At 41.3% G+C, this 15,661-nt stretch overlaps 1 protein-coding gene across 35 annotated transcripts in view; it reads left to right on the forward strand.

Moving 5' to 3' along the window:
• The first annotated feature begins 1,873 nt into the window (after nucleotides 1-1,873).
• AOPEP (aminopeptidase O (putative)) overlaps nucleotides 1,874-15,661 on the forward strand; it is a 449,451-nt gene continuing 435,663 nt past the window's right edge. For 32 of the 35 annotated variants that reach the window (XR_013532554.1, XR_013532563.1, XR_013532561.1 and 29 more), the window contains exon 1: nucleotides 1,874-1,960. The gene's annotated coding sequence lies outside the window, so the exon portion shown is untranslated. Of the gene's footprint in view, nucleotides 1,961-5,239; nucleotides 5,315-15,661 lie in introns of all 35 variants that reach the window. The other 3 variants (XM_078365839.1, XM_078365827.1, XM_078365876.1) reach the window with 1 other exon arrangement.

The following is a 15,661-nucleotide window of genomic DNA, read 5'->3' on the forward strand; positions in this document are numbered from 1 at the left end:
GACCTCAGATGGACAGTAGATGTGTTTTGTTTGGTCCAAAACAAACGTTTAATAAAATGTGAATTCGTGAGCAACATTTAAAATTTGGGAGATTTTATGTAAATATCTGCATATCAATTTGTCTTTTAAAGACAGGATCTGCCATACTGGGTCAGCATTCCTGGTTGGCAAAAATCCACAGAGCTGTATAGGGACCTCAAGCTCCAGAGCACTAGTCTGTACCCCTGGGCTCACTCCTCTGTGTTAACTGCCCGGCTCATGTAGGCTTTGGAGTTTGCAGCCTCTCATCAGAGGAAGGTAGCATAAGAAAGCCAAGGGAATAAAAAGCTCGGGAAAAGGGAAAGTGGAAGCCAGGGATAGAAACTGAGGAGAGAGAGAGAGGTGAGAGGAGAACCTAGAGGACCGACTTGGCAACAAAGAAGCAAAGGAATCAGGTTTGAAAGGAGGAGAAAAAAACCTTGTTTTAGCTAATATTCTCCAGTTACTTGCTTAGGCCCCAAATTTAGGAGTTGTTCTGACACTTTTCTTTTCTTTATCTTCTTTATCTAAATTCGTCTCCAAGTCTGTCACATCTACCTCAGAATTATTACTGATATTTGTCCATTTCTATCATTTGTTACCTGCTCATTGCAAAAGCAACTCTTGTCTTTGCATCCTTTTAAACTGATTCTCTCTTTCTATTTTTTCTTCAAGAGGGGGTTTCACCATGTTGGTCAGGCTGGTCTTGAACTCCCTACCTCAGTGATCCACCCACCTTGGCCTCCAAAGTGCTTGGATTATAGGCATGAGCCACCACGCCCAGCCTTTAAATTGATTCTCAAAAGTTCCATGTATACACAATAGCCAGCAGGGTGATCTTATAAAACTAGATCCTGTTACTCACATGTTGAAAAGTGTTCACTAGTTTCCCATACACTTGGAATAAATTCCGTATTCCTCACAGGGACAGAAAGTCTGTGCATGATGGGGACTCTCCTTGCCTTGATCTCATCCTGTTTTTCCCCTGGCCTACTTTCTCACTTTCTCCAGGGCACCACATTCTGCCCCTTCCCCATTGCTTGCTCACATGTAGATCCTTCTCTTGGCTGTTCTTTCCTTAAATCTCCACAGAGCTGGCTTCTCAGTTTACTGAGCCTCTTCAGAGGGCACTTTCTCAACATCTCCAATCAAAAGATCACCTGTCTTCCTTTAATTTCTCAGCAACTTACTATTTTCCTTCTACATTTAATGTTTCCTGTCTCAAGTAGAAAGTAATCTCCGTTAGGGTAGGCACAGTGTTCGTCTTGTTCCCGGTTGTTTCCCCAGCGTCTGTTATCGGTGCTTGCCTGGCACACAGGAGGACCTTAAATTGTGGTGGAATGAATATATGAACAAAAGTCACATGTAGCAGAGGTGAGAGTAGGCTAAGGAAAAAAATTGCACATCTGTATTTCAGCAACTTTTAAATTTTTATTTTATTCGAAACAGGGTCTCTCCCTGTGGCCAGGCTGGAGTGCAGTGGCACGTTCATAGCTCACTGCAGCCTTGACCTCGTGGGTGTAAGCAATCCTGTCTCAGCCTCCGGAGTAGCTGTGACAACAGGTGCACGCCACCACACCCGCCTAATTTTTAAATTTGTTTGTAGAGACGGAGCCTCCACATGTTGCCCAGACTGATGATTTTTTTTCTTAAGTGTCATAAAGATTCTGTAATTAGGAATAGTAGGGTACCAGGGCAACCCTGCAAGCCCTAGCAAGCCAAGCTGCTCCCGCCCTCCTCCGGCCGCGCCTGCGCAGACCTCCCTCGGCCGGTCCCGCCCTATCATCCCAAGGGGGCGGGCTAAGAGGAAGGCGGGCCCAGACGGGCCAGGAGGACGGCTACGCCGGACGCGCGTGGATGACGTCACTGGGCGCGTGCCGGGGTAGCCCTTAGTAACCCCGAGTCTGCGGAAGTGGAGACCCGTGGGAGGCGGCTGAGACAGGTAACTTGTTCTGTCCCTGTTGGGTCCCTGCCTTCCTCACCTCTGGCGTCGGGATGGCTGCGGGGACAGCACCATTCCGTTCTGAAGGCGACGGGAACCCTCCCTTACCCTCACTTTTGCTCGACCAGCGAGAACTCCCATCCCCTCCTCAGTTCTCCCGGATTCTTGGGGCTGAAACACATTCTGGGGACTGGGCGGAGCGGTCACATCTCACCAACTCAGCTGTAGAGGGGTCATGGGCCCTGGCTGTGTTTTCCCCGGCGGCACAGACCTTTCTCAGCCTCTGGGTGCCTCCTCCTCCGTCTCTCCCTCCAGGCCCTCGGTCACCTGCCGGTCTCGGCTTCTAGCCCCACAGGGCTCATTTCTAGTCTTAAATAGGCAAAACAGTTTCCGATTCGATTCGTTTCCACTTGCAGTGAAACCCATCCACCTCTCCTTCCTCCGGAGGAGCTTTACTGAGAGCACCAAGTTTTGAGTTTTGGTGTCCCTATAGAACATTCATACTCTGTTAGTCTGGAGTTTTGCTCATTAACGCATGCATGGGCAGGGAAGGGGTGGCACAGTAATGTGATTACCTATTGTGATAATAAAAGATCCACTTGGGATCCAATCCACTGTTGAGATGCATGGGACAGTTAATAGCGTTGCATAAAATGCCCCTTGTACCTGGATTTCTTTTTGGTTTTCGAGAAATGATGACAATTACTCTTGCAAAGGTAACCCTCAAAATAAGTAACACAACCCGCTAGGGATGTTTAGATCGCAAAAAAACAAACAAAACAAAACAAAACAAAACAAAAAAACCCAATAAGGTTCATATGGTTGATAAAGAAATAATATGGGTTATTACAAAACCTGACAGAATAGATGCTGGGTATATGGGATGAGAAGCAGAATTCTGAAATCCTTGATCTCATTGATGGTTGGTTTTGTATTTTTTAAATACTTTTAGTCTGTTCAATTTTGAATAGTGTATATTGTACTTCGTATAATTCTGGTAAGCCTACCAATGACTTGCTAATTGGGAAGATTAGAGTCTTCCAATATTTGAGGGACAAAGAATAAGGTTAGGGTATAATAGTTGCTTATTGTTGGCCCATCTGCTTTATACCAGGGACTATGTTCAACACTTTGCATATGTTTTTACTTCATACAACCACCTTTTGACTTAGGAATTATTACTCCCAACTTACAGAGTAGGAAATTGAGGTTCGGTTATGTGAAATTGGCTTGCTAAAAATTCACAGTTAACTAAATGGCAAAACCAAGATTTAAATTTAGGTCTGCCAATGAGACTTTAAAGCCTGCGCTTTCCTTGTTTTTTTAAAGAACTCTGCTAATGATCAAATTTTAGACTTTTTACAATAGTTACCTCAATTTTATGAGTTTGTTCACCTACGCAAATGATTTGACACTTTTTAATATCTTTAATAGGGTATAGTTCCCATATTCCTGGAGTTAAAACACCTGGAAAGCTTAAATTGTGATCCTTCCTGCACACACACCTCCCCCAATCCTTATCTTTAAGAATGTGATAAATGGCAAACAAGATTGTGCAGTGAAACCTTGCTGTTTGGAGCCCTCAGGGAATGGGTAATTTCACAGTTGAGAGCTTCTTTAGAAATGAAAAGTATATTGACTCTTTGAGATGGAAATTTAAAAAATGTACTATATAATTTTTTGCCATCTTAAACACTCAGAATCCTGAGTAGATTTTTGACCTCCCCTTATGTAGTCCTGAACATAATATATTGTCCTGTGTTGTAACACAGTGATCTTCTCAGAGCTTGGCCCCCAAACTGCTTTACATTTTAAGTTTGACAGCTTGGGGTGGTGGCTCAAGCCTGTAATCTCAGCACTTTGGGAGGCCCAGGTGGGCGGATCACTTGAGGTCAGGAGTTTGAGACCAGCCTGGCCAACATGTGAAACCTTGTCTCTACTAAAAATTCAAAAATTAGCTGGTAAAAAAAAAAAAAAAAAAAAAAATTAGCTGGTTATGGTGGCACATGCCCATAGTCCCAGCTACTTGGGAGGCTGAGGCAGGAGAATCGCTCGAACCTGGGAAGTGGAGGTTGCAGTGGGCTGAGGTCTCACCACTGCACTCCAGCCTGGGCAACAGAGTGAGACTCCATCTAAAAAAACAAACAAACAAGTTTGCCTATATTTTTTGTAGTATATTCCTCAATATCACATCACCAAGAGATAGTGAAGCATATGATTAAACCCAGAGACTGTATAACCAGACTGGTAGGGTTTAAATCTTAACTTTGTCACTTACTAGCAGCACGGTGAGCCCTGGCAAGGTACTTGACCCCTCTACACCTGTTTCCTCATTTGTAAAATGGAAATAATAAGAATACTTGGAAGACTTGTGAGGATAAAATGAGTTAATATGTGTAAAGAGCTTAGAAAAGTGCCAGGCATATGGAAAGTGCCATATAAGTGTTTGCTGATGCTATTATTAGTCTGATTTTGACTTTAGGTCTTTGAAAATTGCATTTTAGTTCTAGAAAAGTGTTTCTCGGGCTGGGCGCAATAGCTCACCTGTAATCCCAGCACTTTCGGAGGCCGAGGTGGGCGGATCTCCTGAGATTGGGAGTTTGAGACCAGCCTGACCAACTTGGAGAAACCTTGTCTCTACTAAAAATACAAAATTAGCTGGGTGTAGTGGCACATACCTGTAATCTGAGCTACTTGGGAGGCTGAGGCAGGAGAATCGCTTAAACCTGGGAGGCAGAGGTTGCTGTGAGCCAGGATTGCACTCCAGACTGGGCAACAAGAGTGAAACTCTGTCTTAAAAAAAACAAAACAAAACAAGAACACAAAAAATGTTCCTCAAGTGATATTTGATATATGATAATTATGAGTTTACTCGACAATTAATTACCCTAATGGAAATCCTTTATTAAGTCATTCTGGGAAAATGTTAGTTAAATCTACTTTCATTGTGTTTGTAATAAAGTAGGCATTTTGCTTGGATATTTCATTTTATTATATGTATCAAAATAATGGATCTTTAATTTCTGTTTTGAATGTGGGGGCCATTTTAGTGTATTAAATTATGGTCTACTAATACATAGAAATACTTTCCTTTTAATACCAATTGATTTACACATTTATTTATTGTGCCCTACAAAGATATACACTATTGCACTTATGTGATCATAGTTCTATGTGGATAAGTATTTCTTTTAACAAAACCCGCCATTAGGCATTGACCACACATAAACATATGTTCTCAGTATAATTTTCCTTCCCTCTCCTCCTTTCTTCAAAAAGTTCTAAAAGTTGACTGTATCAACAAAGGGAAATAATACTCCTGCTGAAGTTTTCAAGGAATGTACCCATTTTCAGGTATGTATTTTATTTTATTTTTCTGAGACGAGGTTTTCTGTTGTTGCCCAGGCTGGAGTGCAGTGTCATGATCTTGGCTCACTGCAGCTTCAACCTCCTGGGCTCAAGTGATTCTCCCTTCCTAGCCTCCCAAGTAGCTGAGGCCACAGGCATGCACCCCCATGCCCAGCTAATTTTTAACTTTTTTTTTGGAGAGACAGGATCTCACTGTGTTATCCAGGCTGGTCTTGAACTCCTGGACTCAAGCTTCTGAACTTCTGCCTTGGCCTCCCAAAATACTGGGTTTGCAGGCTTGAACAGTAGTTCTGCATCCAGCCTAGGTATGTATTTTAAACCAAGGCCAGCTAAGAGCTGATATTGACTCTTTTGGTGTCCATAGTTAACTACTTGAGAATAAGCAGTATATTGTTAATTTAATTTTTATTTTTTTTGAGATGGGGGGGTCTGACTCTCATCCAGGTTGGAGTGCAGTGGGACGATCACGGCTGACTGCAACCTCTACCTCCCAGGCTCAAGAGAACCTCCCACTTCAGCTCCCAGGGTAGCTGGAACCACAGGCATGCACCACCACACCTGGCTAATTTTTTGTAGTTTTGGTAGAGACAGGGTTTCACTATATTGCCCAGGCTGGTCTCGAACGCCTGAGCTCAAGCATTCTGCCTGCCTCAGCCTCCCAAAGTGCTGGGATTACAGGCGTGAGCTACGCTGCCTGGCCTGGCTTGAGTTCATTTATCCCAAGGTTTTGCCAGTACCAGATTTGCAGTTTAAATTGTTTTGCCTGCCACAGTCTCCCTCTACCTTCTCCTTTTCTACTTTCTTTAAAACCAAAAATTACATCTGAGCTTAGTAGGCAGTGGAGGAGCAACTGAACCCAGACTGTCAAAATGGAAACCACGGTGCCTCTTACTTAATTGGGGTGACAACATTTAAGTGGAATTCAGACTGCACTTTCACAGCCTAGTTCTTTTTTTTTTTTGAGTCAGAGTTTTATTCTTGTTGCCCAGACTGGAGTGCAATAGCTCCATCTTGGCTCACTGCAAGCCTCCCAGGTTTAAGTGATTCTCCTGCCTCAGCCTCCTCAATAGCTGGGATTACAGGCATGCACCACCATGCCCGGCTAATTTTGTATTTTTTAGTAGAGATGGAGTTTCTCCATGTTAGTCAGGCTGGTCTTGAACTCCCAACCTCAGGTGATCTGCCCGCCTTGGCCTCCCAAAGTACGGGGATTACAGGCGTGAGCCACTGCGCCTGGCTACAGCCTAGTTCTTATTCTTCTCTGAGAGCCTTGTCTTTGAAAAGCAGATCCTGAAACTTTGTGTGATCTCATATTGCATGTAAATGGTTCTGGTGTTTGACTTTGGATATTGTGCAATTCTCACTCTACTGTTCTATGGGTAGGAAGAGCTTTTTGCTCATAATGTTATTGACTGTTAGAATGGTTTATAGTGCACTCATTTTGCTGTTAACTCATCACTCAGTGTTGTTTGTTTCCTGAAGAAATTATTTTGAAATAGCATTTTTATATAAATAACCAATTTCCTTATAATTTTTTTCTTGGCTTTTTCATTTGCTTACATTTTAGTTATTTGACTTTTTTTTTTTTTTTTTGAGACAGAGTTTTGCTCTTGTTGCCCAGGCTGGAGTGCAGTGGCGCAATCATAGCTCTCCGCAACCTCTTGCCTCCTGGGTTCAAGCAATTCTCCTGCCTCAGCCTCCTGAGTAGCTGTGACTACAGGCATGGGTTACCATGCCCAGCTAATTTTGTATTTTTATTAGAGATGGGGTTTCTCCATGTTGGTCGGGCTGGTATCAGACTCCTGACCTCAGGTGATCCACCCACCTTCGCCTCCCAAAGTGCTGGGATTACAGGTGTGAGCCACCTGTAATCCTGTGAGCCCGGCCTTATTTGACACTTGTAACTGAAGGTTTAGTTTTAGAAAGTGATGGAAATCAGGACATGCTTGATATATTTTGGCATCAATAGAGACACATCAGCCTGTTTTGTTTTGTTTTCCTTTGGCATCAGTAATATCTTGTGTATGTAGCAAGTACAGTGTATATTTGGAGGCGTGAACTGTCGGTAATATCTGGTAGAAGCAGAATTATAGAATGAATGTTAAAGGCTCAAAGAGTCTTTTTACTCTTCATTGATCAGCTGGGAGTCTGAAGCCTGGGATGATTAAATTATTTGACTGTATTTGCATAGTATTAGAATCCAATATTTACAGGGTTTGATTTTTAATGTTTTATTTTACAGGGTTTGATTTTTAATGTTTTATTTTTGTGAGTAGGTATTAGGGTATATATTTATGAGATACAGGAGATATTTTTGTTACAGGCATATGATTTGTAATAATCACATCAGGACAAATGGGGTATCCATAGAACCCTTTAAAAAAAAAAGAACAATGTTCTATGTTCTTTCAAATCACAGCTCTTTGTATTTATGTAGCATCCTTATTTATAAGAGAGGCTTCTAAGTTTTTTGCTCATATGTATTTAATTACCATTCTTCTTATGTTTTGGATGAGAGATAATGCCCCAAATTAGAAAGGCTGCAGAGAGGATATACTCATATGACAGAGAGCAGAGACACTTAAATTGATTTTGAAATTGATTATATGTGGGCGAGATTGGGAAATCTAGGATAATCCCAGGAGTCTGGCTTGGGCAACTGGTTAGATGGTGGTGTCATTCACTAGGAAAACTTAGTTAAAAGATCACAGCTAGAGATACAGATTTGAAGGGACTAGAGAGTGGTTTGCACAGTCAAGAGAGAAGCATTGAAGCTAAAGCTACAGGATGCACCAACATCTAAGAAGTGGGAGAAGGAAGGGTGAAAGAAAGGTAGCAAGCAGTATAGAGAGGAAAGAATGGTATCACAAATACTAAAGGAGAAATTTTAAGAAGGACCTTTTTATTTGTGTTAATGCTGCAAAATTAAGAGTTGGAAGAACCTACTGCACCTGGTAACTAGGAAGTCATCTGCCTCCACTGTGGAGTTTTAGTGGCATGATATGGATGTGAGCAGTGAACAGTGGCCTGAAACGGGTAGAGTAAGGGGGATAGGGAATGAGGACAGTTCTTTAAGCTCTTTTTAAGAAGGAGTCTCGCCCAGTCGCCCAGGCTGGAGTGCAGTGATGTGGTCTTGGCAACCTCTGCCTCCTGGGTTTAAGCAATTCTCCTGCCTCAGCCTTGTGAGTAGCCAGGACTACAGGCACCCGCCACCACTCCCAGCTAATTTTGTATTTTTAGTAGAGACAGAGTTTCACCTTATTGGCCAGGCTGGTCTTGAACTCCTGACCTCAAGTGATCCATTTGCCTTGGCCTCCCAAAGTGCTGGGATTACTGGCATCAGCCACCATGCCTAGCCAAGGACAGTTCTTTTAAGGAATTTGGCTGTGAGGAGAGAAAGAAGAATTAGAGGGAGATGTGGATTTAAGGGAGGATTTGTTCATTTGTGGGTTTTTCCCGTAAGAAGAGACTGGAACATTCATGTTTCTGAGGTGGAAAGGTCTTGGAAACAGGAAAATGCTGAGGTCGAGGATTTAGGGGGTTGGAGGCTGATGAAGCAAGGTCCCAGAGGCCACCAAAAGACGATCTCCAGAGCACAGGTCACCTTCAGGCTATGCAGGGCGTGGGGGACACTACTACTCTCTTGGGAGGGATGGGGAGAAGGGTAGGCACAGATGTGAGTGTGTGGGTGGGATGGGGAAGAAATATGTGGAAGTTCTTGTCTGATGGAGCAAAAACTTTTTAGTGCAGCAGATGAATTTGCTGACACTGTGTTGATTTGTTGGGATAGGGATTGAGTAAAGTGGTAGAAGTTTAGAATAATCACTGAGGGAAAAGGACAGGGCTTGAGGGGGAGACTAGCGAGAAACATAAAGGGTTGCCTGTCTAGGAATGTTGGTGTCCCACCAATGTTGGAATCTATGAATATGTAGAGTCAGTTAGTCTTATGAGTGTGCTGTTTATTTATTCAGCTTTTGTTGACCTTAGTAGTTTAGAAGTAGAAGAGGTAGATGATTCCATTTATTAAAGGTTTGGTTTTGTAAAAGTTGTGTTAGAAGGATGAAAGTGCATGAGACATAAGGCTAAAATGTTCCAAGAGTGTTTGAAGAAATGAACCATGTTATTCTAAAGAAGGGCATAGAGGCCAGGCACTGTGGTTCACTCATCCCAGCATTTTGGGAGGCCAAGGCAGGAGGATCCCTTGAGCCCAGGAGTTCAAGACCAGCTTGTGCAACATGGTGAAATCCTGTCTCTACAAAAAATACAAAAATTAGCCAGGTGTGATGGTATATGCCTGTAGTCTCAGCTACTTGGGGGAGACTGAGATTGGAGGATCACTTGAGCCTGGCAGGTCAAGGCTACAGTGAGTTGAGATGGCACCACTGCACTCCAGCCTGGGAGACATAGCAATGAGGAGACACTATCTCAAAATTTTTTTTTAAAAAAAGAGAAAACCATAGAGCAGGGAGTCTCCACTTTTGAAACCTGTGTAATTCTCTGCTGTGGGGCCTGTCCTGTGCATTGTAGGGTGTTAGCAGTATCTCTGGCCTCTGCCTATTAGATGCCTGTAACAGCCCTCTCCAGTGTGATAATCAGAAGTGTCCCAAATGTCACCAAATGTCTTCTGAGGGGCAAAATCAGCCCACTTGAGAACTACTGCCGTAGAGTCAGAGGAAACAGATGGATTGGAGAAAATGTTAAAGCTGAGGGATTGGAGTCTCAATGAAAGAAGAAAGAAGAACAGGCAAGTAAGCCAGAGAAAGAGTAGGAAGACTGGGAGCCTGTGCTCAGAGGTTAGGCTACTGAAATTATGTCAGAGGTGGAGCTCTTGCACATCGTGAAAAATGTCAAGAATGGACCATTGGTCTTCTTTCTATTATAAATTTTATAAACAGATTAATATCAAAGATCATTGTACATTTCTTTGAGAGTGAAGAAAAACAACATCTAGGCCTGTTTCATAACAGCAGTGTTTACTTCCACTACTAGGCTTAGTGACCATTGTTCAGTCTGACGTCCATTAATCATGTTGAGTAATTCTTCTGAAAACGGATTTTTTTTATTTCTTGACTCATAATGCATTTAACTTACATGCTATTTGAGAATAAACCTTTATTTTACATTGAGATTTATACCAAATGACAAAATATAGGCTGTTTTTATCTTTGAACAGAATGAGAAAGAAAAACTTTTTCTACAAGGAAAATTGTCTTAAAAAACAGCAAAAAGGATGAAATAGTTGCCTAAATAAGAGGCATAACTCAGACATATTCAGAAACTAGTTTTCAATCTTAGTTTTTGATGCAGGTTTTCTCAGGATTGTGTAGTAATCATCAGAGTGGTTTATGAAGCACTAGGACATAGTTGGGTCAGTGGTCGTAATTCCTACTGGTGGTTTAATATTTGAAATGTACTATTTTATGTCTACTGAGAAATTTATATACTAGGGAAAGCATGTCTTGTAATGTTAAAGAAAAAAACCCATTAATTTGCTAAGTGCAGTGAAGGCGAAGGTTGTTGGCGCTGATCATTTTGAGGTCATTTTGAGAGTGGGGAAATGGAGATAACGTTACCCATCTGTGGTTAGGGAGCAAGCTGGAAAAGCAGTTTTGGGACAGCTTCAGAGTTTCTGAAATGACACCAGGACTAAGGCTTTCTGGTTGCTTGTTTCCTCACTCCCCTCATTAGGTGCTTCTCAGCTGGCTGTTTTCTAGCATGATCTGAACGTTTACTTCTCTCTTGTAGTGTTTTATCAAGAGACTTATCCAGCTTTTGTTTTTTTTTTTTTTAAGACAGGGTCTCACTCCGTCACCAGGTGCCAGGCTGGAGTGCAGTGGCGTGACCTCGGCTCACTGCAACCTCCGCCTCCTGGGTTCAAGCCATTCTCCTGTCTCAGCCTCCTGAGTAGCTGGGACTACAGGCACCCGCCACCACGCCCAGCTAATTTTTTTTGTATTTTTACTAGAGACAGGGTTTCACCATGTTGGCCAGGATGGTCTTGATCTCTTGACCTCATGATCCACCCACCCCAGCCTCCCAAAGTGCTGGGCCAGCTTGTTTTTTTTTAATAGTACTTTTTAGATGAATAGTTCTTCAATATTCTCTTGATTTGATTTTGTGGTCTTTTTTCTAGGGCTCCAAAAGCCCTGGTTTCTGTGCTATGTGATGTACTTTTAGAGCAGTTCTTTTGCATTTGGGCATCTGATTATATAGTCTCTCGTTGGCAGAAGAAATGTCAACATATCCTTAAATCTTAAAACTCTTACGAGGTTTTTCCCCCCCTGCCTTTTTTCCCCAGTCTGTTTGTTTTTTCTTTTTTTTTTTTAGAGACGGAGTTACCCAGGTTGGAGTGCAATGGCACTATCTCGGCTCACTGAAACCTCTGCCTCCTGGTTCTAGCGATTCTCCTGCCTCAGCCTCCCAAGCAGCTGGGATTACAGGCACCTGCCACCATGCCTGGCTAATTTTAAAAAATATTTTTAGTGGAGACAGGGTTTTACCACATTGGCCAGGCTGGTTTTGAACTCCTGACCTCAAGTGATCCACCTGCCTAGCCCTTCCAAAGTGTTACAGTTACAGGCATGAGCCCCCGCACCCAGCCTGTTCTCTTTTGCTTTTTATTGTTCCATATTTGTTTTAAACATATACATATGTACAGTGTTAATTGGGAACTAATTACAGTGGACTCAGTAAAGAAGATGTAAGCAACTTCTGCAATATGCCTTTTAATATTCTCCCTTGTTTGATAATCCATGCTTCCAGTGAACTTGTTTTTTCACCTTATCTTCATGAGCTTAACCTACATTATTCATCAAGAAAGAATGGGTGCTAACTCCCATCTCTTTTACAAAGCATCAAAAACACAAAACTTTTTTATTCACAGTTATAAGCTCATACAGGTTTTGTTATTATATCGTTAGTCTTGTCACTGAAAAATAGAAAGTAAGTAGGTGGCATTAAAAGCCTTGGAGTTTTAACTTGATTCTCATACAGATTTTTCATGGATCTGATCTATTTGATAGTTTATAAGAAGTGGCTTCTATCAAGGAAATTTCCTATGATAGGCAGTAAATTCTCTATTGGTGTTTAATAATGATATTTTATTACCTTATTCACATACTTAAATATGAGGATTTCTAAGAAAAAGATACTACATCAATAAAGAGTGATGACCAGGATTTCATACAAACCTGATTTGTTTTGGTGTTTAGGATCTGGCTCATCAAAGGAGAAATGGGTTGTTTTTTCCAGACCATGAAAATGGACATTTATACTAAATACAGACGATAAATTCAAAAGCATGATAGAAGACTATGTCTTGTCAAAGAACTTACACTTTAAAAAGCAGCAGCATTACATTAGCAGTTGCTGTCTAGTGGCAGATAGCACAGAACTGTGTGCTTGCTGTCTGCAATTATCTCTGTGTTGTCTGCAGTCTTGGCCAAATAAAGATCCTTCAGTGGTCACATTTGGGGAAATGGATGCCCAAGGACTTTGACTATTGTTTGTAACAAATCTTTTTGGTTTGGAACGTAGCATAACACCTTTTCTAATAAGAGAGTATTTCAGGTTTTGGAAATATCACGGTTACTATATATGCTGTGTTTAGTCATTTTCTTTTTATTTTTTGAGGCAGTGTCTCACTCTGTTGCCCAGGCTGGAGTACAGTGGCATGATCACAACTCAGTGCAGGCTCAATATCCTAGGCTCAAGCGATCCTGCTGCCTCAGCCTCCTGGCTAGCTAGGACTACAGGTGTGTACCACCATGCCCTGCTGATTTGTTTGTATTTTCTGTAGAGATGTCATTTCCCAGTCTTGCCCAGGCTGACCTTGAACTCCTGGGCTCCAGCGATCCACCTGCCTTGATCTTCAAAGTGCGGGGATTTACAGGTGTGAGCCACTGCACCTGGCCTAGTCATTTTCTTACAATGGTTTTAGAAAGTCATATTTTTTATACTACATGGCAAATTGTAATGTTATGTAGTATTTGCAACATTTAACCAGCTTATTGCAAACACTTTAAACCTGTCCTTGGGTTTCTTCTGTGTTTGTATAGTTCTGTATTTGTTTCCCAGTTTTACACTTTTTTCTGCAGCATATATATCTTAGCCTTTATAAGAAATGAAATATCAAAGCAAAATAAACCGTTGAACCTTACTTTTAAAGCTTCCTAATTCATTTCAACATGACCTCCAAATTAAGTGTCAGTTGCCTATTTAAATTTAAAAAATGATTGAGCGCCCGAAGATCTAAAGATATTAAAGCTATACCAAATGAATTTTCTTACTTTAATCCCAAGTGCTTTTCAATTTCGAGGAATTTGTTGAAATCTCTTGTCTTGGGAAGGATGAACTGAATACATGTTCAGTTTACTATGTAGAATCTGGTGCTGGGGGTATATTTTAAACCTTTATGAGGTGGATTCAAAAGCCATTTAGAGAGAATGGGACACCCATTTGCAGTATGTAAATTCTGGATCTACCTCTGAATTGAGAAATCTGTGTTCTATATTTATTCCCACAAAGAACTAGAATGGAAATATTGAGATCTGAATGCCTCTTGTTTGTTTATTTTTATTGACTGATTTATTTACTGGCCTTGGCAATCCTTTGAGTTTATACTTGACCTTACTTTGCCCCTAGATACAGTGCTCCTTGCTGAGTTCATCTGCACAGCTGTAGCCCTGTGACATGATCACCAAATAAATCCTGGGGTGGAGGAGCTTGTCTTGCTTTCTGGCTGAAGGAAGTGTAGTTGCCTAAGACAGGAACAGAGGTACCTCTTGCCCATCCTACAGTTTTCCTGTTGTAGGAAGTATAGTTTCCTACAGAACAGGACAGAAAGATAGTCAGCACAGTGTAGGAAGTGGGGGTTGTAAGGTCAGACAAAGGCCAGGAATTGGGGGAGGGATAAAGAAAGGTGCTTCTACTTGGAGTTGCTGACAAAGGGTCTGCTTATCACCCATATACAAGTTTTCAATCATGAGAATTTCCTCAACATACTGAGCAGCAAGAGTCCTACACAGGAAGCCCTGCAGTAAATGGTTAGAGAATTGGCCAGATGCAGCCATTTTTAGCATCACTGAACTTTACAGTGGATTTTAAATAGTACTGGTTGGGAGGAGACCAGAGTTAGATTAAACCAGTTCTCAAAGTTTGGTCTCTGGACCAGCAGTATTAATACTGGAACTTGTTAGAAATGCAGATTCTTAGAGCCTGGTAGTGTGTGTGTTTACAGGATCTTTAGGCAATTCTAAGTGTGCACTCACATTTGAGAACCACTCAACCTAATTGTATGGCAAGGTCAAAATACTGAGAAAGAATGAGTGAAAACTTTGTGATGTGTTAGAACATCTTTTAATGTTTATATAAGGCTGGCGTTCCTCCAATAGAGAAAGCTGTTTCACCCTGAAGGACAGAAAAGACCGCTTCACTTATAGATACCAGTAACACGCAGCATTGTTCTTATAGGTAGAGAATACCCCCATTCGTGGCTACAATTCACTCTGGAATCTAAATTCTGACAGATTATAATACAAGAAAACTTTTTACCTTGCTTGCTTTTTCATTTTAAATATTTATTCCTTGATTGTATTAATATTTATATATGCATTGACTAGTGAAATCTTGTTTTCATGGCTTTGTGATGGCAAGAGTTGGTTTAAGTAGCTCATTGGTTCAGAAACACTGAATGCATAAACATTATCTTGATATCCTGTATAAAATATAGATTATTGGCTGTGCTATCCTTGCATGTCCAGGAATCTGCATTTTTAACAGGCACCACTCACACCAGCTACTTCCCACCCCCAGTGTTGTTTATTGGGCTTGTGGTTCTCCGACTATACTTTGAGAGACACTGTGCTAATTTTGAAGGAGAGTGATTTTAAAGTAACAGCTTTATTAAGATATAATTCACATGCCATAAAGTTTACTCTTTAAAAGGATATGATTTATTGTTTTTTAGTATATTTACAAAATTGTGCAACCATCACTGCTGTATAATTTTAGGATATTTCCATCATTCTTAAAGGAATCTCTGTACTGATTGGCAGTGACTCCTCATTCTCCCTTTACCCTATTCCCTGGCAACTACTTTCTCTCCCTCTGGATTTGCCTATTCTGGACATTTCAGGAGTGACATTAGTTATTCCTTAATGTAAATCATGTAATTGTAATCATACAGTATGTGGCCTTTCATATCTTGCCCGTCTCACAGTGTTCTCAGGGCTTATCCATGTTGTGGCATGTGTCAGTACAACAGTACTTCATTTCTTTTTTTTTGCTGAATAAAATTCCACTGTGTGGATGGACTACATTTTGTTGATCCAT

The sequence above is a fragment of the Callithrix jacchus genome, chromosome 1 (genome assembly GCF_049354715.1).
Source record: "Callithrix jacchus isolate 240 chromosome 1, calJac240_pri, whole genome shotgun sequence".
Classification (NCBI taxonomy): domain Eukaryota; kingdom Metazoa; phylum Chordata; class Mammalia; order Primates; family Cebidae; genus Callithrix; species Callithrix jacchus.